Source organism: Plectrocnemia conspersa, unplaced genomic scaffold (genome assembly GCF_051122295.1).
Source record: "Plectrocnemia conspersa isolate PC_06_02 unplaced genomic scaffold, ASM5112229v1 ptg000001l, whole genome shotgun sequence".
NCBI classification, from domain to species: domain Eukaryota; kingdom Metazoa; phylum Arthropoda; class Insecta; order Trichoptera; family Polycentropodidae; genus Plectrocnemia; species Plectrocnemia conspersa.
In genome coordinates, this window is record NW_028277165.1 from 13,996,102 (window position 1) to 14,022,291 (window position 26,190).

A 26,190-nucleotide genomic window follows, 5' to 3' on the forward strand; every position below is an offset into this window, starting at 1 on the left:
ATAAATTTTATCAGAACACTGTAAAGTTTAAATTCATTGTAATTACGGTTCGTTTATTTGAATTTTGTGCTTGAGAGCATACAAAATTCGGGTAATAACGTTCAAAAGGTCTTCAATTTAATACGTTGCGTTTGGGAACTTTAGAATATCATAAATTTTATATAAATTTTGTGCGGCGTCGCGTGTTTTACTACAAAAAAATACATTATAAACTTAATTACACAGAATCGCGCCTTGATTACGTTAATCTTTATATTTTCGGTTCGTTTAAAATAAAGTCGCTTGTCAAACGCATAATGACGCGATAATTATGAGCCATTCGGTGGCGGTTCGTTTTGTACAAATAAGATTGATTGCTCTCCATTGTCATCGAAATGAGCTTTTGTGTCGTATTGTCATTAATACACTATTCCGGATTACTGTGAGGAAATTTAAAATTGTATACAAATGTATCGTAATTGTATTCGAATGAGTTGGCTTCTTAATTAGAATTCAATGAATTGCGTGTGTAAATAATCTGTATTAAATTGCGTATACATAGATTTCCCTCGACTATTGAAAACGTAATATATAATATATTAAGTTTAAAAAATTGTCGTGCAATAAAACGCTGAGTGTTTTCGCGTTCAATTGCAACAGAAGATTTATTATGCATTTGCAAGCAAAGGGGCGAAATGTTAGACAAAACAAGCAAAAGTGCATTGTTCAACGAGCGGGAAACTGCAGAGCAGATTCAGTTAACCGACGGTAGAAAAGTCTGTAAATCACTTGTGGAAAGGTCCACAAATAAACTCCACGAACGTAAACGTTCATTGGGCTACATTTGCTTTACTCTCGGACGAACTGATGCCCAACTGTCCAAAACATTTGTGAAAGTGCATTGCTGTGTATAAACGTATATTAAAATAACTAAATCTAGTGAAACTTTATCACTTTTATTATTAGAAAAAAGTAATAATAAAATTATATAATATATGTATGTATATGTGAATTTTTAGAGGTTTGCGAGTATTATTATTATTAGATTATTGGGATTCATCGCGATTTACACTTACTTATTTCTATAATTCGACTGTGATGCTCCAGCTATGGTCATGAATTTTCAATGACTACCGCTCTGGTCTTTGATCTTGTCATATATACACGTTTCGGTGAGACAATATATGAAGTAAATGAAATAATACTGCCCCACCGAAACGTATGTATACGACAAGGTCAAGAACCAAAGCGGAAGTTACAGAAAATTTGTGACCATGACTAAGGCATCACATCCGAAATATAGAAATAAAGTACGTGTAAATCGCTATGAATCCCGAGATTCCAATAATATTATATTTAAATGAAAACAGCATATAAACATTATACTGATACACGTTAAAAAGAATCTTATCTGAAATCTAAATCTACCTACAAAAAATCGATTTCAATACCTAACTTGGAACTCGATGACTCCTGGCAGATGGAATGTGACCTGGTTAAAAGGAATGATTGCAAGAACCATATTTTTAAATAGTTTCAATGGAATCCGAGAGAGTTGATTCTAACACTAAATTGCGACCCTCGCACATTAACATGATTTTAACTAGTTGATCGTATATTCAATTCAATCAACAAAATATTTTGCTTAAATTTCCTAAATTTCATCATTAAAAACGACTTTTGTCGTGACCGTTATCAAAATATGGTAAATAACGTTATGTTAAAAATTTGTCATAATTCATAAAAATATGTAAAAAAAAATATTAATGCTCAATATTCAGTCCAGTATTTTTATTGAGATTTAGCTTTGTAACTCTCTTTTTGTATTTAATATAAATAACAAACAAATATTAGGTTTATTAAAAAAAAATATTTTTTTAATTTAAGTCTTTACAGTCAGTCATACTTCGGCTGTTGTATTTTGTTATATCCGCGTTGGTGAGTATCTGAACTTTATATTATGATATTTAAAAAAAATAAGCCCGCAAACTTTACTATGGCAGAATTTCTACTAAGTGAAAAATGTATACAAAATTACATGATATATGAATTTCCTAAAAAAAATTTCCAACTACAGCTACAAAAATATTTGTGAAATAGTTTCATAAAATATCTGTATATGGCAAAGATAGTAAAAAAAAATCGATCGAAAAATTACGATATCAAGAATAGTCCTAGATTTAAGGACGGAATAGTGTAAGCCGTAACGTCTCAGACTAGTAACTCTAAGGTTGTGGGTTCGAGCTCCGGCAGCGGCACTCGAATTTTTATTTATTAAAACGCGCCATTATTAGAAAACCCTATTGATTATAAACTGTATAGTACATAAAAAAATTTAATTAATAAAATAGATGTCACTGATTCCCAAACTTTCAGTCTGGTAGTGTAATACTCTCCTGTAGGTATTGACTTACTCAGTTGCTAAAGAGTTGCGCGTTGTACCGCATTCGGTTAACGCCTGTCAGGTTACAATGGAAGATATAATTAAAAATAAAATAAAATGTTGGAGATCAGCAAAGTTAGACGATGATGTCATGGATGCAGGAATGAAAGCAAATGCTGAAAAACTAAACCAGTTCGATTTAACAATGCATAGTTACATTCAGCGTATTTAAAAGGCTTTGAGACAAGCTTTATAGGTTATACACGAATTAAGAGTAAAAAACAAATTGGCGTTTATTTGCATATCCTAAGAACTTATGGATTTTAATTCTGGTCGTCTTTTCTAGAACATTTAATAACCGGAAATGAGAAATGGGTGTTGTATGACAACAGTGGTTAACGAATGGTTAAATAGCAGAACTTACCTCGAAGCCCGGGCTCAATGTAAGCAAGTTACTTTGTATGTATGGTGGAATTGCAAAAGGATTGTTTATTACGAAACTCTTAAAGAAGGTCAAACAATAACAGCAAGCTTATATTGTAATATACTAATTGGCTTGCACAAGATAGTAAAAATGGGCCTGCGCATCCACATGCGACGAAATTGACTCTAGATAACATCAAGAAATTCGACTGGAGGATTTTCCTCATCCACCTTATACTCCAGACTTTTCTTATTTTGATCTAATAAAATTAAAATGCAAACGATTTAAAAAGGTAGCTATAATAATATTTTGCATCAAAGCCTTCAACATTTTAAAAATTAGACGAGAGGTGAGAAAAGATTAAAAATTTAAAATAAAATTAGATTTTAAAGTGATTATTTTTGTTGATATTTATTTCGGTATTATCTAATACTAATTTATTACAAAATACAAAACATAATTAAACTACATGTTACCTATATGTTTTTAAGTAAGATTAAAATGAAATCCATTGTATTATATATCCGTATTTTTTTCTTTTAATAGATCTATTCATAAAAATGTTACATCAAAGTTATATTTTTAACCTTTGCTACTGCAGAAAGAATTTTAATATAAATAATTCAAACCCTATATTGTGCCAAATTCACAACCTCAATTTAACAATACCTTGAAATAATTTTGTGACGAATAACTCGGTATTACATTTATATAACAGTATCTTAGTAACCGCCATGTACATTCACATGGTTAAATTATTGTATTTTGGGGTTGAAATGTCACACAAATTGTTCTATTTTAGTCCTATCGCTAAAAGCTTCCTTACTGATGAACACGAAATCAGAATTATCAGATTAATATTGTTTGATTAGGTTCTTGGCAAACCGCCTGACTTTATCAGCATCTTGTCTGCTATTAACAACTATAGTATATTTTGATCTGATCCTTTTTATAGGTTTACATTGTTCATGATAAATATTTTTTATTCAGCTCACATATATGGCTTATTTCGTATTCAACATGACGCGCTCGTTCACAAACGCTTCATTTAGGAGCCATTTAATAAAAACAAATATATATATATATAGTATAGAAATTAGTCTAAAAGCATTTTATGCTTTATAAAGTTGTTTTTTTAGAGTTGTATACAAAAGTTTATATACACTTAAAAACTTCAAATATGATTATACTAAATATTATTACTGGGTTAATATCATACAAAGGTTTAAAATAATTTATGAAATAACACGATTCATCACATTTGCAGTCAGTAATTAATTAGAGAAACATTAATGCCTGTACAGTTTGATCTATGCATTTTTAATCTAAATCATTATCAGCTTTCTACTACGGTTAGATCATTGGTTTAAACAATTACAATAATATGTTATTTTTACTGCCATTGCTGCATGTTTAAAATGACTTGCATTTAGTTTTAGCGAGATTAAACTTTAGAAATACAAATATAGAAGATAAATAAAAGTAAGTTTATTATATAAGACAAAAAAAATAGACAACAAAAAAAAATCGACAACCTCATTTATGTTCATCTGGACAACAATTACAAAAATGCACGATATGACTTATGCCACTTAATTCGCAATCCCCAACCGACTTTGTGAATTATTTTTTTTAATAAAAAACTGCATACAAGCACAGTACATTAAAAATCAGGACATAATCACAAACTTTAAGACTCGTCGTCAAACCGAAACAATCTCGGTTAAACCGGTATGTTTGATATGCCTAAGTATAAGTTAAATTAGTATAATAAAAGCAAGTTTTGACAGATTTTAAAAACAAAAAACAATTCTTGCAAAACACTATGGATACAAAGAAAGCCTTAGCTTCATTTTTTTGTTGCTATTTTTTTAATTAAAACTTAATAAGCGCCAATCTCGGACCATAGTTGAAAATCTCATCCTGCACGTGTATAGACGCTAAAAGTAAATTCCTTATGGAAACATTATAAATTTAAGCACGATTTTCATAACCGAGTTAACGAATGCAAAGCGGCGCAGTTCCCGCAGTCGTGAGACTTGAACTTATTGTTGAATATTGCGAATCTAATTTTACAGAATATAACCTTTACTTCTTATAAGAATGTGCGAGATTGCCGAGAGCACGTTGCGTGCTTCTCTACGTTTTCTATTTTTTTTCAATTCGGCGCAAAAGTTTCTCGTATCGAAGAAGCATTAAAATTTATAAATCGTTGTTCGCCGCGCGATGTAATCGGATTTCGAACAATTTTTCATATTGGAACTTTTTCGTATATTTACGTGGCGCCGCGTGCGCTATTTTCAGGTGCTAACCTCACCCGTGCGCCTTGTAAAACGGTTCTACTCCTAAATCGAAAAATTCTAATATGCAGTTATCGTAGGAAAAAAATAAAAAGTGGTTTCTAGTACATGAAACTCTTCCCTGTTTATTTATGAAACAGTGGTGCAGATGCAATGTTGTTTATCGCACAAAAACAGTTATTCTATTTTTCTTTCAATTCAACATACGATATTACCTTGCATTTTTTTTTACTCAACACGTACGAAAGCCATTAAAGATATTTCTTTCTTTTAGTTAAGTTATTTGTAATGACTGCTTAGGTATAGTACTGCAAGTAAAGTATTTTTAAGCGCTGCTCTATTAATATCACAATATTCTTAATATTTTTTATCATAAATTATTTACAGTATATATAATATTTTAAAAATACAATCATAGTATGATTTCAGTTTAATAAACTTATGTTGTTTATTATATTATTATTGACTATCATCATAATTTAATTTAATACATAGCAAATATCCACATATACGCAAAATTATGCAGCTCGACAAGAACCCCATAATAGCTAATGCATTTGTGTATTTACTTCTAACAGCCATAAAAACGAACTGTCAGAATTTACTTATTTTAAAGATAATAAACCTAACAACTCTTATTAATTTATTTAAATTAAATTAAGACCATAGTTAAAACTAGTTATATGAATGCGGTACGATAGTTAAAAACATACTATATATTAAAACAATACAAAAACAAATAATAGATAATAGGATATTAATTAAAGAAAATATTAAAATGTATACATATAAACCAGATCAGATTTTCCTACCTGACATTAAAATAATCATTTTGTAATATCAGCCAGGCACGAAATTTGGGGAAGTGGTAGATGGAAGAATTTGAGCAGAAAAATATATGTTATTTAAATGAAATACAATAAATCGTAATTAAATCTAAATATAAAAAAATCACGACTGACTGGAAATAGTTAGAATTATGTCTCTGATTTTAAACTAGAAATTCTCAGGTTATCAAGTCATTTCAGTGAATATATTTTCACCGGTATGTATATTTTTATCAGAGAAAATAAATTTACATCATTATTTAGTTACATGCGATGTATAAATATTACTGTGAATATTTATTTTCACTAGTAAAGTACAGATACATTTTCACCAGTAAATATATATTTCTACTAACAAAAATATAATTTCACTAACAGGCATTGTTGAATTTATATGCAGCTTTAAAATATCTATGAAACTCTACTTGAAAGTTGCGAAACGTTGCTGTTCAAACCCAAACCTAACAAAATAAAAGTTATAAAATAATTATATTATTAGAACTTTCATTAGGACAAGTGCAAAATACAAACTTAGCCAACTCAACTCTCAGGGAAAAATAAGCTGAAGAAATACAGAGAGTCGTCGCATTTCACATATTGCTTCATATTTTGTCTGTATTTTGATATTACACTATGTTTTAAAAATATGATATCTATCCTAGCCGATATTACTACAGACTTCTGATATGATAGTGTTTGTTAAAATATATATTTAAACTGAATTTTGGTCGATAAGAGAGCGTAAAAACAATTAGTATTTCTCAGAATTCAAAAATCCACGTCAAAAGCAATAAAATCGTGTTAGCGCCGTTGCAGTGAGAACGCCCAGCAACAAGCGTGAATATGTATCTATCCTTACTGATATTACTACAAACTTCTGATATGAGAATATTGGTTAAAATATATTCAAACAAAATTTTGCTCAATTAGAGAACGTAATAACAATTATTACTTTGCAGGAGTCAAAAATCCAAGTTAAAAGCAATAAATACTAGCAATCATGACCGCTTTTAAAAATTTATTCAAAAATTTTATTCACTACCCAACAATGGTGCTTAAAAAAATATTCAACTATTTTTGTAATTACAACGACTGCTCCATTAGCGAGCAAGTGGAAATGTTCGTGTTTTTGAAAGCTTTCGGTCTGTACCCGTTTGTTCAATGCGGAAAAGGTAAACATTGTAATCAATAAAATATTTTTTTATTCATTTTAAAAGTAATTTTGCTTTAATCCCAGCCGGAAAAGTTTGGCGTACTGTGTGCTTAATTTTTTTGATATATATTGACATTGGCGGATGTTTCACATATATTATATACAATGATAAAAAAGACGATATAATAAGTGCTTGTCTACATCGATTCTGAAACCGATGTTTTTACATTTTTTCAGGTATACCTATAATATTTTATGATATTATAAAGAAAGGATATTTAATAGATACATTTTCAGACAAAACTATTCACGTCACTACAAATTGGCTTTGAACATGCAAGAAACAATATTGAAAGGCTCTCGAGAGGATCTTGTGGTGAAAAAAACAATGTTTTATTCAAAATTAGTTATTGCTACAACGTCTATAAGCTGTATAATATATATATATATAATTATATTCACATTTGATATAATAGTGAAAGGGCGTATGATGGTAATAAAACTTCCAATTTTATTACCAGGTATTTATTACATTGATTTACATATTTCTTGCTGTCAATATACTATAACTTGATTTATAAACAATAGTTCTAAAATCAGTGCATTATCATGAATATTGTAACATATAAAATTAAAATTTTATTTAAATACGTTTGTATTGCTTTTATTACTTCTAATTGATAACGATAAGAATTTAATAATTATTACTACACATGTATATTTAAATTTTTTATATTTTTTAGGACTATATCCACTAGCGAATTGGCCAAATCTGGAAATAACCTTCATCTTCTTTATTTTTACTGAACTATTATCACTTTTTACGGTCTTTGCAAGCAATTTGCTATTCGTTTCGTTTGTCAATTTTGGTACAGCTGAACTCAAATCATTAAATCACAGCTTAAATTTTAAAAACAGAGATACAATATCCATTGCAAAACATTTTTTTGAAATAAAGAATATCAAAATATTCTTTAATAAAAACAATAAGTATGATTATATCACATCATACATAATCAGAAAACATTGTGATATAATTGAATACATCAACAGCTTGAAAAGTCTATATACGTTAAACGTTGGTTTAAATTTCTTTTTATGTAACTGCTGCTTGGCTACTGCTTTGGTATACATCTGGGATTCTATGCTTATGTTGGTGGTATAGTGAACGCGATTTGGGAACTCTTGATTTACTGTCACTTCGGACAGAGACTCATAAATGCTGGAGAAAATTTAGCTGTTCAAGGATGGGATGCTTTGCCTTTGAAGTGCAAAAATGTCGTAATTTTATTCCTAACAGTTTCAAACAGGTCAATGTTCCTCACTGCTGGAAATATGTATGTTCTCTCGCATACTAAACTTTTACAAGTTTTTAATAAGGCATACGCGTTTCATAACGTTTTTAACATATAACACTAATACATCCATTATTGCTTGTGATGACCATAAATTTCACTAATATAGTATACAATATATGTCATTATTGAATATAATTATATTTCATACGCTACATGAATTGATTATTTTTTTTATTAAGACCTAATGTAAATTAACCAATCTTAAAAACACAAAATATTTTATTTAGTTAGAAATAAAAATGAAAGAATAAATTTAAAAACAAATAATCATTAACATAATTTTATTTTATTGTAATAAATTTGAAGAATCATTGTTAAATATTTTGAAAAGATACTTTCAATAACAATAAATAACTATAATCTTATCTTAATTAGGATTAAATTAGATTTAAAGGTATAAGCTTATAGATATTATATAATGTTTTATTCGTTATGCGTTATTATGAATTATAATAAGTTATGTACATATATACATTTTATTACATTATATATAAATAAAAATGCGATATGTTTCAACAATATACAGTAGATTAAGCGTGTGGTATTTTTACCTTATATTGTGTACAATATAGCTTAAATATAAATTAAATATGACACCTAAATAAATTACATTCATAGGTAAATAATTGGGGTATGTGGGTGTAAATGAATATCTGTGTACATAGAGGGATGCCAACCCGAGTATCGAGTACCCGGGTACCAGCAATTTTTACAATGTTTTCGAGTACTCGACGACTAGAATTATTTTTTCAAGTAATTTGAGTATTTATATATAGAATATATATATAAAAATATTGGTTTCATCTTACTTTTAATGGCTATTTTTATGAATATATTACCACTTTGTAGTAAAAATATAATAAAATGAATTTTTGAAAGTAAAATTTAAATTATTTTTGTATTATGGTGTATATTTACAAAATCTGCACATACTATCATTAAAATAAAAAATAATAATTTTGAGACAAATTCATTTGAAGTTTGTGAAATTCGTCCAAATTTAAATAAAGTATTTAATGAAACAAGAAAATTTTTTTTTTTAAATCTGCGATCAGAAATCAAATTTTACAGAAAACTGTTAAAGACCAAGAGGGAAATACCTTGTGTTATTGCTGATTTCGATTATCAGAGTATTTTTAAAAATTAAAATAAGTTCTGGAAGAAATTAGGGCAGACTTATTTAAAGAAGACGTGCAGGTTTTAGAAGAAATTTAAATGCTCACAGAACCGATTTAATCAGTGATAAAAAAAAAATGAAATAGATTTAAAGCATTAACATCAAAAGGAATTTTTTAAAAGTAAGAATTTTAATGATAATAATACGGCTTAAAATACTAAAAAAATTAAAATACAAAAGCATCAAAATCAAAAATTCTGATGTTTAGTTGATCGTGAAATTGTGACTTTTATTAAAAAAAACTGTTAATTAACTGTGACCTAAGGAGATAACGACGTATCTTGGAACCACTTAAAATCAGAATTAAAAAATTTAAAAGCCACACATTTTCCTAAGAGGTTCTGAGAACCCTTCTCCCCCATCTGCTGAGCGCCAAGGTTACCAATAGTTTTGAACCATGTCACACAGTAGAGTTTGAGCCGTGGACCAAAACAAAGTAGACAGCGCACCATTAAATGAAATTAAATGCAACCCCTAGCTCTATACGATTAACATCTTAATCCTTATTTTTCTCATATATTGATATATAAATTACTATTTTATTATAAAATAGCAAATGTGCAATTAACAACACAGCTTATTTTTTATCACTAATAAATAATAATAATAAAACGATAATTCGATAAAAATATTTAAATTTAACTATTTGTGAACTAAACAGAAACTATAACCCTCAAAACATACATTATTATATTTTAAGTGATATTAACTTAATAAAAACAACAGTAAAGATGTATTAATTTTTATTAAACTTATTTTCTGTTTAGTTTTCTACATATACAATGAGCATTTTTTCTAAATATGTGAGTAACGCATGAAGATAGTCGCGAATGAAATAATAAATATTTAATTAAAGGTTTTAAGCTTATTACAAAGTAGATATATTATTTGTTTAAATATGTATACATATAAGCCACCCCTGCTGGCATATATTTTTTTTAATTTTGCGGTTCAACTGTATCTTTTATTTATTATTTTTTTTCGATTTTTTGTTGTAACTTGAGTTTACTACGTTACAACGGGGTCACCATAATCAACAACTACGAAGTATGCAGTGTGACATCAGACTGAAATCAGTGGTATATAATAAATTTATATTTTAATGCCTAAACACAAAATGTGTTTACTCCTTAAAATATAAATTGTCCAAATGGCCACACCGGTGATCGATAACAAAAGAGTATAAGACTAAATAGTATTATGCGCAGGGTAGAGCGTATTGTCTAGCACGCATCTTTTCCAAACAAAGAGTATATTTACGTCTCGGCACGGATGTGCGGTCCGTGAAAAATTATTAACGCAATTGTTTGGTCGCGAAATCTATTTTCCATTGTTTTGAATATACTGTTTGTAAGCCTACTCAAGGGACTTGTTTTCGTTTGTTAGAAATAGTCGTTAGAATGACATCTAAATTATAACATAACCCCTACATAACAGTCCTTAATTCCGATCTCTTAGACAGAATTGAAATCGAAATGGATTTGGATTAATACCCGAAAAACTATCGTGCTAGTTTTGGTCAACGTTTATTAAAATATTTTCTTTACGAATATACCATCAACATAAAGTAATAAATATTATATGCGAATTTTCCAAGATAAATTTATTTTATAAATTTGGTATTTATACACTGTGCCATTATATAATACTTTAATACTTTCAAGTTCTTTCTTTTACATATAATCATATTTCAATATTAATAGTAGATAAATTGACAAAATATGCGAGTTATCTTAGACACGTGTCTTAGAATATATCATAAATAACTTCAACCGGTTAATGTGAATGCTCGCAATTCAGAAAATCTCTGGTTTTAACCCAGCGTTGAAAACTTGCCAACAGATGACACTCTCAAATATCACTATACTACTACTCAAATGAATATGAAATCCAAAAATATGTGTAAAATGTTGCGTTATCTTGTATAAGAATGTGGTCCACAAGAGACAATTTTTCACGGTGAGACATTTTTTTGAAATATTCAATGATTAATGAACCGACATGAAATAATACAAAAATAATATTAAAATAATAAAGAGATGAAAACTTTATATTGGGGCGTTGAAATATTGCCTTCACAAAAAAAATATAGAATGAAAGATGTATAATACGTTTTTAATGGACGAACTATGCTTATAAATTATCTCAAATTTGAAATTACAACCCAATAAAATACAAAGGAACGCTTCTAGAATCGAAATAGACGAACATTAATCACAATACGAAAGGGTTTAAATTATACGAGGCGCCGTAAAAATATTTCATTTAAGAAACAGGTTTAATTAAACACGTTGTTAGCTTGCGGATTAATATAAGAAAAAAATATTTTCGCTGGACCCCATCGTTTGTTTTCGCACCGCTTTACGGAACCTATAAATGGACCCACACCACCCGCGGAGGGATTCCGTTTTGAAATTTTAGGTATCTTTATGGCATTGAAAACATAGTAAGGGCGGGTGCCCGAAGTGGCGCGTAATTACGTTATCTTTTTAGGTAGGTGATATCGTAAATTACGGTGGTTGGGTTTAAGAATTCGCATTTAAACGCGCCAAAGAAGGGATTTTTGAATTATGTGTAACGCTCACGAATAGCTTAAAATAAAATAAATAAAAAAAGTATATCAAAAATGAATAAAAAAATACCAAATTCGAGACTATATTTAGAACTATGCTATTGAATATAATATTGATTCAATTTGTATGTTTATAATTTTTAAATTATATTTATAAAAACATTAAAAAATATAATTACTTAATTCACGGAAAAACAACTTAATTACTTAATTCACATTTCCTAATTACATTGACGAAAACAATATTCATTAATAATGTTATCGTTACAAATTCGTATTATTATTAATTACTTGCTTGAGTAATTACTCAGTTTTTCTTTATCCATTTTTAACAAAGACCATTCTAGAATTATTAATTATTGCAATTTTTATAATAAACTTCCAGCGATATTATAATATCTGTATAATAAATAATTTATAACAATATAATATTTGTACACATTTTATTTTTAATTTAATATTTTAGTGAAAAAAATATACACAATGAAGGCGTAAAATTTAGTTTCATAATTATCATACCTCTCCTACAAATCCTCTTCAAATATAAAAAGTACTTTGCTTTACTATAATATAATAGAATAAAGGCATTTTCAACAACGTTTCGTACTAGCGTATCATAAAGTGACACGCGCTCCGCACAATGAAGCCATGCATCCTATATGCCTTACCGCAAACGTAAACGATGTGCATACAAAAATCAGTGACGGAAGTATTTCTGTTTATAAAACTTTCCACTAGACTATGAGGGAATCTTATCTTAAAGTATAAGAACTTGACACTTGGCAATGCTCAAGGATAACTGATTGTCGATCAACCATCTCCACATTAAAGAAACCGAATCTGCATTTCTGCGAATACTTTAAAACACTTTGAGGTCATCAGCATATGAATAATACTATCGATTATTTTAATAAATCAGATACTATAAATGTTAATAGAATATTTTAAGTAATAAAGACCTAAAAAGATAAATACTCAATAATAAAAATAATGGACTGAGTTATTATTTTTGAGAGAAAGAAAACGCAGCAATATCTTAAATAAAACTTAACTGTCATTAGAAACTACGTTTCTCAGTAAAATTCACAGAAAAAATAATATAAAGAAATAAAGAAAATGTTATAAGCTCTTTATTATATATTATATTATTTAGGTATAAATATTAAATTGTGAGTATCTTAGTGTATATGTTACAGTAAATATGTACATATTTTTAAGTAAACTTGTATTTTCAATAACTGTTTTAGTAAAATCATAACCGAATACATTTTCACCAGTAAATATAACTTCTTCGAAAATAAAATTTTATTAATAAACGCAAGTGAAATATTAATCTGCTCTAAAATAGTAAAAATAAATATCTTTCAGTGAAAATGTATTTTGATATGATTTCACTAGAATAATAGTACAAATATATTTTCATTAGTAATAAGCATCCACTGATACATATACACAGTAACTTATTCACTAATAAGCAGCATGAATCTTAAACAACATGAAAATATTGAGCAATATTAATTATGACTTAACAATATTAATTAATACCTGCGTAATATAAATTTTTAGAGTTACAAATTGAAGTCGATATATATACAATTTTTACTTCAGAGAATGTTAGTTATTTTTACTATCATTTTAGTGAAATCATATGAAAATGCGTTTTCACTGGTATATATATATATATATATATATATATATATATATATATATATATATATATATATATATATATATATTTACTTCTACTTCTGGAAATATAATTTATCTGATAGGCGGCAGTAAAATTATATGCTGCTCTAAACTGTCATTTGACAAATGCGAAATGTCAATAAAAATAGCGACGTATGCAATTTTTATATTAAAATATAGTTGTTTGTAGGGCAACTTTTCAAATAAGTTACTATATATAATTTTCGTTTTTATTTTATAACAAATTTTAGCTGAGAAGCTTAGATATTAATAAAAAAACACGGATTATATTTTTTAGAGTTAAATCTAATGAAAACATTTTATTTAACAACACTATATTCCATAATACTAACTAAATTAAATTAAAATCCTTGTTCAAAAGTTAAAAATATTTTTATTTCATAATATTTTTTAAAAAATAACTTATAATTATATTTTCATTAGAAATATTTTTAATTAACAAAAATATTTCTCTCGCGGAAGCAAAGAAAATTTATTAGACAATAAACGAAAAAATGTTATTTTTACAATTTTTTCACTCGCTTCGTGAATTAAATTTCTACGTAAATTATTAAAAATATAAATAAATCTACCACCAAATACAACGTTTAGTACTCGTGTCTTATGTGACGAATGCAAGAACGTCGAACATTAAAAACGTTTAAGCACCCAATAAATTAGTTTGCAACAGCTTGGTAATGAGCAAAGTCTGGTTTGGTCGTACACTTTTGGCTTATGTACGAATGGTTAAGGAAAAATAAAGATAAAAAAATAATTCGTGAATTGTAATCAAATATTCGGATCGAAGCTCTTTTCGAAGAAATCTCATTCTTTACAAAACGAAAAAACAAGCTTGTTTATTACTACATTTTTTCTTTATTAAAATAAAATTATTTCATACACCTTCTGAATATTATCCCAATGAACTGTTTGCAAATCTGTATATAATATTATATTAAAGGTTATATTTTGATCTTTTAATGTTTTATTTATAAATTCTTAGACGCGAGCGCCTTAAGAGTTTACAATAAGAAAACCATGCAGTTTACTTTTTAACCCATTACTTTGAACACTAATGGCATCATTCACGATGGTCTTAAGAATGAAAATGGCTAGGTACATTAGTGGCACGATATAAAAACGTATCCATCAATGTAATATATACAATGGCAATGAAATACCATTATTATTACAGAAAAATGTACTTATTTCATTCGTTAAACTTTCCACAAATCAAATATTTACGTCTGTTTAACTAATTGAAAACAGCTTGTTGGGTTAATATAGTATAAGCATAGTTATAGACTAGCGAGTGGGATGTGTGACAACTCTCAATCTTGTCATGTGTAAACTTTAATTTAGGTGCTTTCGCTAACAGTCCACATGTTCCGAGCTCATATTATGTCAACTAACTTTTTTATAGTGACGGCTCATAACTCAGTCTTTATTTTTACGACGGAAAACACTTATAGAACGACGGAAGTGTCGTTCTATATGCCTTTTTAAATCTTTATTTTAAATCTGAGTGCGAAAGTATTTAAGAAGGGCACACCGTGTCTAAAATTTACTTACAAATATAATGATTTGATTTTAATTAATTACAAGCGTAATAAATTATTATTTTTATTACGCTTGTAAGCATGTATAAATAACCTATAATATATAGTTGTTAAATCCATATGCTACATTTAATAAGTTAGACTTATCTTATTTTTTTATAGCAAGAAGGTAAATCACATAAAGTGGAAACGATTAAACAATTATTCTAGCAATCTATTATGTGAACTTGGTTACTATCTGATTTTATTTTTTTCCACCGGTCTCTCGTCATTCAATTTTTTTTCAACTGCGCATTAGTTCGGATTCATATTGCTATATTTTAATTTTCTTAAATACCCGAGTCGGTGAATTTATAATTAATAAAAAAACACCTTGACAAGCTAACTATTAAAATTTATTCCATTAACATTACAGCAGTTTTATTGGATTTCAAGAGAGGTTTCGAAGCAATTGAAAGAAGAATAATGTTAAAAGTTAAATAGTTTTAAGAATATTTAATAATTATTTTAAAAAAAAGCAAAAAGTGTAAATGAATTATGCGTATTCCAAAGAGAAAATAATATCTCACGGAGTACCACAAAGGTCTAAATTGGGACCATTGCTGTTTATATTATATAGTAATGATATAATCAATAATACAAAAAAAATGTAAAATACATCTGTTTGTGGAGATACATTAATGTACTGCATAGGTGATTATGTTAAAGAAGTTGTAAATAATTAAAATAATGAATTAAGTACAATAAAAATATGGTTAAAAAATAATATATTTAATAAACTACATAAAAATTTAAAAAAATACGAACGTTTTATGAACCTTTTGCAGCAACTTATTTTTCAAACAAGGATTTCTTACTTATGAATTTTAAAATGTTGTTCAAAAATTAGTTAAGATAGTATCTAAGTTATTATTTATTATCAAAATAATATTATTTTTAATAAAAAAAAATATATTTTTTTTAAATAATATAGATTTTGTACAGTAATAATATAGCAATGTATTACACTGCAGAATAAGAAGAAGGGATGTTTTGATTCTAGGTAGTAATCGTTGTACAAAAATTTATTTTGTATAAATAACTTAAATAGATCCTAAGCCTCTAGTGTAAATTAACATAGGTTCTTATTACTTAACTCGATATATTCATTTCTACATTCACCATTAGCATCTTCCTCATAACTCTTCACTACATACACATGTGTGTATGCATAAAAGCCTTTTCCACAACACGTCAGTCGTTAAATGACGTCATTAGTTGTTACCTCGAGTTAACGCGGTGGTTATAGTTCCCAAAAGATCTCTTAAAACAGACGCTTAAAACGAACGCCATTAACTTGAAAATAAATAACGCTTTGCTGAATTATGTACAAAACGTCAAACAGGGAAATGTAATTATTTTTCTTATGTATATATTAATATTTTATATCGGGAAAGAAAATACTTTACATTTCCACTTTTTAAAGGCGAACAGAAATTCTCATTAACTTCTTGTACGCATTCAATCGTCGTTCAATTTGGGGAGCTTTAGCGATTAAATTAGAAAAAAACCAATACAAATCCGGTATAGACGTTTGTTTGAACCCAACTAAGAAAGATCAATACGTTTCATAGAATGAGAAAAGCAAGCATCAAATAAATATGCATGCATAAACGTAGACCTTTACGTATTTATTTAAGCAAGAGCTAACAAACAAACACATTTTATATTACTATTTTTAAACAATAGTTACAGCTTATGCAAATTAAATGGAGCAAGCAAATATTATATGAATTATATTTTAATATCAAACCTATTATTAAATTATTAAAATGGGGTATATTTTGACATTTTAAATTTGCTTTTCAACTTCTTCGATCAAGAGCGAGTATTTGGTTATTCGAAGATTCCAAATTATTGTGAATTAAAGTGTCATAGAGGATACAAATATCTGACATATTCTTCAAGTAAAATACGTTTAAAATATCAAAACCGAGCATCTAAAAGATTTGCCGCATACATCATTTACGTGTAAAGAGAATCACAACCAAATCTTAATGTAGAATATCCAAGATCTTAATTGGAAATCGCTGTAGCCAAAATTCCAAAATATCCCACCGAGATCACAGGAATAATTTGATCAAGAAAATGACAGTATGACACTTTATGCCTAGGGTTTCTGTGTCAAGTAATTTCAAATAAATCAACCCAAAAATCGAGACTTTTGTATATAATATAATTAGTCCTATTAAAAATGCAATTTTACATAAATACGTAAAGAGTGAGATTAATATCGGACTTAATTTATGTTCATTAGTTCCAATGATCAAAAGATTTTTTAAATTAAGAAAGTCCATTAAGATATATGTGATTGATCTTAATATTGCTCAAATTTTGAATGAATCGAATGAACCGGAAAAATCGCTCTTACAAAAATAACAATTGAAGCTCTGAGTCACCGAGATGCCACTTCTGATATTATTGTTAATTTCCTGTTGAAAAAGTTATTTTAAATCAGTATAACTTTATCGCAAAAAATGTTTCAACTCTGAAAGGCAAAATAGAAGAAAACAGAATTATGTTAAAAATAAAATTTTCGTTGGCTCAAAAAAGTATATAAAATATATAGGCAACAATTATGGAGACGATTTTTACCAGTGTAAATCTAAGATATCTAAGTAATCGAAAAAGAAAAAGGCACTAATTGTATTGTCATAATATTGATTAAAAAATAATTGTATAAATAATTAAAACACCACTAAAATATTTCAACTGTAAAAACTAATAGATACAAACATTAAAAGGAATTTCAGATCTTGGAATAAACTGGAACGCAGACTCCGAATTTAAATCTGTTATATAAATCGTTGCTTTTAATAGAACCTACTTTAAGGGACAGCGAACGAATATTTTCTACGGCGAGAATATTAATATGAAAATAAAAAATAGGCTATCCGGTTCATCGTTAAATAATTTATTAATAAAGACATCTTATTTTTCCCTAAATATGTACAATATTTGTTAAATAAATATTTGATAATATATTATATTTGTTATTTGCTTTTATGAATAATTATATACCTACATATGTATAAAACATTGTACCCATGTTTTTTCTACAGGTAATACGAATTTTTCTAAATAATTTTTCCGCACATAAATACATATGATTTTCCTATATTTCAAATGAAAAATATCATATAAATATGAAAAAAATCTCGACTTTTTTTCTCGATTTTCGGGAATTTGAAAAACCCGATACTTTACTCTGTAGAGAAGAGTCCGCAACAGATTGAATGCATTTAAACAATTTTAAATCATCTGCATATTATGTCATTTATAAATAACGTGAAGAGCAGAGAGACCAGTTTGAACTCTTGAGAAACCCCAGAAGAGATAAAATATTATTTTTACTATCAGCCACTATAAACTACGACAAAAACTTACCGAAAGTGATTGAAGACCTATATATCTATGGATGTATAAAAGTAATTTATTAATTACCTCAAAAATAAATTATATGTAAACATTTATCACAAGTATATTTATTCAATACGCGTAGCGAAAAATTATTTATGAAGAATTTCCAACGAAGAGTTGTTGGCCAATAATGTTTTTAGATCAAACCATTTTGCTCTGCCTTGGTGTTTTAGCTTTAAGGCCTATAACATATATTTACAAAATAAACTATTACTTTAACTGTGATTTTTTTTAATAAAAGATAAAATCGGAATAATATAATACATAAAAGTCACGCTCTGAGTACCCTATATGATTTTTTCCACTTCGTTTCATGCGTTTGTGTGCCCATTTGGTGATAGATAGCTTTTTTATGTATTATTTGTTGATACACAATACACAAAAGCAAAGCCGCTATCGTCCTCTTGAGGAATCATATCCTTATACGCCACAGTGTCTTACACTCGAACATTGACAATTTTATTTTTACACACGACCGCACTATTTCAATTTTATGGCGTGGGTATTTTAGATTTTATTACGGCCTCGTACGTTATAAACGCGGACATTCGCATGGTATTTTCTCCCTAGCGAAAATCCGATGTAAAAAATGCCTTTCTACCCCCGCGAACGCTTCCTCGGTATGTTTGTGAATAAATTCATAAAAAGTATGTATGTACAAATTCCACACTCGCGTTGATTACGAGAAAAAAGCTCAATAACGCAATGCGGTTTTTTTCACTATTAAATGAATACTTGACTAGCGTTTCGTGACTATTCCTGAGTGGAAAAGCTCGCATTTTATTTCAATCTAGGGGAAAAAATTTTAAAAACTAATTATGATTGGATAACTTTATGCTCATGTAGCATAAATAAAGCTTAATTTAATTAAATATGTTCAAAGGCTTGTAATTAAGCAGTAAATCATGGTTATGATATGCTATAATGTTGTTTCTATAATGGGTAAAGAAATAGTTCTAAAATAATGTATTATATTATTTATATAGATAGTTTATTAGTAGTAATTATAATCACATTTTAATTAAATGTACTACCTATATTTTAATATTATAATAATCATATTTTTATTTTATAACATATTATAAAAAATAGGTGAGCATAGTTTATGACCAACCAAACGCTGACCACACGCAACTTTGTTCAACTTTGCAACCGCTTCATTATTATACTATAAAACTTCGCGAATTCCACATTGAACCCCTTGCAAATAACCTTTTATTTGAAGCACAGCCTTTTCATTAAAGAGCCGTTGGCTGACTTGCTTAAATTAAAAAATATTTACTAGACTAATAGCATCGTAAATAAAAGCTTATATAACAAACAACAGATTGCAATATTGTACTCAAAATATAAATTAAATTTTTGAAATATAATACACAAACCACAAATCAATAAAAAAAGTTTAATAAAAGTTACAAAAAAGCTCTATATATTTTCTAATTATTAATAAAAATAACTGATATCGATATTATTTTATTTAGTTTTAATATTAAAAAGTGGTATACATTATAGAAAAATACATATGCTATTGGCCTTATTTATTTTTCAATTTATTAGAAAGGAACTGAGTCTTTTGCAAAGGTCGAAAACATAATAATATTTAATAAAGAATAAAAAATACAATCAAATTCGCAAAGCATTCAAAATATAAATAAAAAATATATTACTATAAAAAAATTATACATTATATGAACAAGGGCGAGTCAAATAAAAATCTCTCTATTTATTGGTCAAAAAATCAGTTAAATATTAAAGATAATATTTTGAGCTACTGTCGATTTTTTATTAATCTAACGGACTTCATTATAAATTGTATTTCTGAAAAATCTATTGTATTATTTAATGCCTATCGGGCCAGATTATGCTTAATCACAAGTCTTAATTAAAAACACAATCTGCGTTACTTAATTAAAAACTATATCTAATTTTAATCTTAATATCCTTAAAACTTTTTAATAAAATAATACGTTAAGCCTTACAAAATGTTGAAATTCGTAATTTATTTTCTGAATAGAAAATACTAGTACGTTTCGAATAATTTACGACACATAATAACGTTCAAGGATAACACAGTATTCATTGTCCATGTCGTCTCATTCTTGTCCCCGTATTAAAACATTACCAACACAAAGGAGTAATTTATTGGTTAATTACCCCATTGAGGATACACCGTTAGCGTATATCATCGAGTCGAATGTGATCTATGATAACAGTATCACGACTAGGATTTGATAATGCTGCTCAAAGTGCCAACTCGGAGGTTACCGCGGGTTATACGCGTAACATAGCACAGGTGATAACCTGGTATCCATTATTCATCGCCAAATCTCCAGATGGATGAAACTACCGGAGAAATGAGGTTATACGCGCCGAAATGAAAATTTCCACCTAACTGAAGCGCTCGCGTTGTTTCGTACAATCGTACACATACATACTATATACATTACTAAACTATATAAGTTTTTATTTTAAAACTTTATTATTTTTTCATGGTTTCAAATTTACTTTTAAAGGTTTCATTAATAAAACCAGTCGACAGGTTTATGCCTATTTCATGATATATTAATTTTCTATGAATAAAAATAAAGCAAAAACTTGTTGTTGTAAACAAGTTTTACTTTTAAAAAAATAATATTGATTTACTTATCTGTCAGAAATAAGTATGATTTAAAAAATAGGTAAAAAAAACATGTGATTTTATATTCACGTGTCAGTTATAGGAACATGAAAAATATATTTTTTTTATGGGTTTTGAGGCCAAAGCTGGTAAATAGCTGCCGTTATCAAGTAGTGAAATCAAAAAAGCTGTCCTTGAAAATCAGATTCGCGACAGCCCTGAGGAATCGCAGATAATGATGATGGTGAGTCAATTGCATCACTTCGGTCACACTAACAAAATATGTTTACGCCTTAAAAGAGAAACTGTCAAATGACTACTTCCAGCGGTAAATAACAATAATCCTTTTATACATTGTAAAACACATCATAATCACAAAAAATAGTATTATTTTCCGGAACTTGTAGGTAATTACAAGTAATTAACGTCTCGAGGCGGATGTGCAAATAGAATCTATTAAATAGATAGTCCGTGAAATCTTTACAATTATTTACGCAATTGTTTCGTTCTGAGCTCTCTATTCCATTGTTAGGCCTTACTTTCAAAATTAATTGCAATATATTTTGCTGTTTTCGAAATTGTTTTAAGAATGAACTCTAAATTATTTGTGCAGGTAACTGGAACATGCATAAATTTAATATTTGCAAATACAATGTTTTTTTTTCATGATATGAAACTTTCAAACAGTTGTTTGTAAAGAAACTGACATATCGTGAAGTTAGGAAGCTTATATGGAACCCAACAAGCTTACAAACGAATCAGAGATAATTGGGAAAATAGATAACTAAAACCGATCCTCTACCGAAAGAAATAACGAAAATGATTCAAATTAAAAATAAAACAAGATGACTTTGGCAAAATAATCACGAAAAATCTGGCAAAAAACGCCTAAACAAACTACAAAAGGAAATTAAAATTGCTATTTATAAACATAATAATAGTTGTTGGGAAAAGAAACTAAATGATTTAAAACCTGAAGACAATTCACTGTGGAAGATTTCAAAGATCTTACGCCGAGAACCCTCATCAATTCAAAAAATTAAGACTTAATCTGATAAATTTGTATTCGATGTTGAAGATAAGGTTGAAACTTTTGCTAATAGTTTGCAAAACCAATGCACTGTTAACTTAAATAAACTTAAAAATAATTTCAAAAGTAATGTAGAAAGACAACTAAAAAATAGCCTATCTAAACCTTTCAACATAACTATTACAATAACAGTTCAAGAATTAGAAAACATTCATATCCGACTTCATAATGACTGTGACTCTATTCCCAACAAGGCTCTGAAAATTCTTCCACCAAAAGCAATTAATTATTTATTAAATATAATAAACTCCTCTCTTAGTTGCCATTACTTCCCAACCGCATGGAAGCAGGCTATTGTAATAGTTCTTCGCAAACCGGGCACGGATCCTACACTCCCCTGTAATTATCGACCTATAAGCCTGCTTCCTGTCGCCAGCAAAATGTATGAAAAAATCATTCAAAATAAAATTCTTAAAAATAAAATAATACCGGATGAAAAATTTGGATTTAGATTTAAACATTACTCCACCGACCAACTACATCGAGTTGTTAAACATATCCAAAGGGACTTCGATAAGAAAATGTCCACTGAAGCCATTTTCTTAGACATTGCTAAAGCATTTGACCGCGTTTGGCATACAGGCATATTATATAAATTAATTAAACTTAAATTCCCTGCATCATTAGTAAAATAAATACACTCTTTCTTAAGCAACAGATCTTTTAGAATTAAAATTGATAATCACTTTTCTAGTCCCAGGTCTCTATATGCTGGCGTCCCTCAGGGTTTAATTTTGGGTCCTCTACTATTTACAATATTTACAAGCGACTTCTCAACTAAACCTCATATAAATAATATCACCGCCCTCTTCGCAGACGACACTGCAATTCTTTGCTCCTATAAAAATCCCCATCGGGCAATTGATAACTTTCAAAAGAGGATTAAAATCATCGAAAAATGGTTCGACAAATGGTTAGCCACAAAAGTGTCGCAGGAATGTTCTCTCGCAGGAGAAAGAAAGCCTTTGCTGTCGATATACTTACTAAATTGAAAATGTACAATAAATATTTAAATTGGGAAAATACGGCTAAATACTTAGGTCTCACACTCGATTCAAAACTTTCATGGAAGACCCATATAGACAAATTAATACTCAAAATGAAAGCCACCAGAGCTAAATTATATTCTTTTTTATGCCGTAATAGTAAACTGAATATTAAAAATAAACTCTTAATATACAAATCGATAATAAGACCTGCCATTTCATATGCATCTCCAGTATGGGGATACATAACCAACGCTCGCAAATATCCGAAAAAACTCCAAGCCCAGCAAATTATTTTTGTAAGAATCGTGTCGAATGCTCCTTGGTACGTTCGCAACTCGACAATACATAATGACCTTAAAATAGACACCATCACAAAGCATTTTGAGAAATTAAATAATAAACATCGGGAACATATTAAATCTCACAGCAACAAATTAATAGCAAACTTACTTAACTAGACAGTTGATTGACTAATTTCATATTTATTAGTTGAATGCACTAACATAATAATTAAAAAAAAGGTGATGCATGGATGAAATTCAACCATGTATCCACCAATGCTAAGCTAAGCAAGCAAGAGACAGAAAAAGTCAAGGAACTGTTAAATATTATTATATACTATAAGCTTTTATAAGATCTTGAATCGACTGCTTTGTATATGTGGTAATCCCAAAATAAATGTCGTTCTTAAACGAATAAAAAATTAACATTTTATTATTTATTTATATTTGAATGATTCTAAGTTAAATTTATTTAAAAAAAATATAACCTTCTCCCACACTTCCATCATTTTTTAATTACATGTTTAAGATTTTAATGTTAAATATTTTGATAGTCTCGTTTTCACATTTTTGGCATACTGATTTAATTTTTTGTCTAGGAATCAGGGGCGTACGGTAAAATACATTCCCTTTCGCTCGCTTGCGTGTTAAGTGACGAGAGTGAGTGAGAAGAAGTGGGCATGCGGAACGCATGTTACGCACGCCCTCATTCACTCTCGTCACTTACCCGCGAGTGAACGAAAGAGAAAGTATCTCCCTGCTAGAAAGTGTTGCATCGATCCGAAAGAAATGGTCATCGAAAGAAGCGAGGTCTGGAAGATAAGGAGGATGCGATAAAACTTTCCAGCCAAGTTCCTTGATTATCTCGAGAGTAAATTTTGCCACTTGAAGACGCGCATTGGAGATGTATTAAGTTTTAAACATGGCTGACTGTCATATTCCTAATTTTTTTTTTAATTACCTAATATATACATATATTTCTAAATAGTGCAAATATTATTATTCATATTGTAAATGATAAAATATGAAACTTATTGTTCTATTTTTACGGAAAACTTCTGCAAGATGTGGATTTATATATTAGTTTGTGTACATGGTGCATCGACAGTTAAATACTGGGACATAAAAAAAAATTAGCGCAGATCAAATAAAACAGATTTGTAGATAAATTACTGGCTGCAGTGTGTAAAAAATGCTGATGGTTTTAACTTAAGCTAAGATAAAAGAATCAATTTTATTACAATAAATATCCTGTAAAACAGTAAATATGATTTACTCACAGGTATAAACAACTAATATAATTAAATAAAAATATTTTTTTGTAATAGTTTCGATAATAGATACAGTACAAAGTATTGTATTGTAATTCTGAGGTGAAATTACGTCTCCTTGTTGCAATAATATAATATAACGACATAAATAAGGGAATTTTCATTTCTCTAAGAGCAAAACAATATAGTTTTTGTACCAAACGGTCAATCAGGTCACTGATATTATCGATCTACACCAGAGCCTTAGCTAGCTCCTAAAAATAACAGTATTGTACATAAAGTCTACCAAATTTATTTACAAACCAATAATCTAGAGCTACCAAGAATTTTAATAAAAAAAAACTTAAGCCTTTCTTAAAACCTTTCTCGATAAACTTTGAACCTGAAAACTGAGAAGAGACGACGAGGTTTGTAGAAGATTTCAGACCCTGCTTCAAGCAACGGGATTTATTCACAACAATAGGATTTATTCCCGACACGTAAAATACCAACATCAACCTGCTTTATCGAGATCCGGCAATTTAAAACAATATATTCCTGTAATAGTTATTTTTTTCTATATTTTAGATTTTATGTGAAAATAATAATATCTGAATAGCACAATAACTTATTTTATATATCTACAAATTAAAACTATGAATTATAGCAAAACCATAAAAAAAACATTTCTTAATTAAATCAAACATAATTGAAAGTCGCTCTAAAGGGCATGCCGCGATTGCGACCCTTACACCAATATTCAATAGAAAAAACGCGCTTACCAAAAAATATTAATTTACAAACTATTAATCAGACACATCTTAACATTTTCCTGTACAGTGTGAAATAACACCAGTAATACTATTTTTTCTAAATTATAAATCATCCAAAATAAAGCTATAAAAATAACATCTAATACACTTTTTTTATATTTTTCTAAAAAAATGTTATTTTTATAATTTGAAATACTATAAAAATATCTAACGTAACCACCTAATTTATTGGGGTTTATTAATTATAAAATGTGTCGGTATATTTATTGCGTCAATACGGTCTCAATAACGCATTAATAAAATGCATTAA

At 28.3% G+C, this 26,190-nt stretch overlaps 1 pseudogene; it reads left to right on the top strand.

Moving 5' to 3' along the window:
* Window positions 1-7,400: 7,400 nt before the first annotated feature.
* On the top strand, window positions 7,401-21,221 carry LOC148238924 (uncharacterized; annotated as a pseudogene).
* Window positions 21,222-26,190: the final 4,969 nt, after the last annotated feature.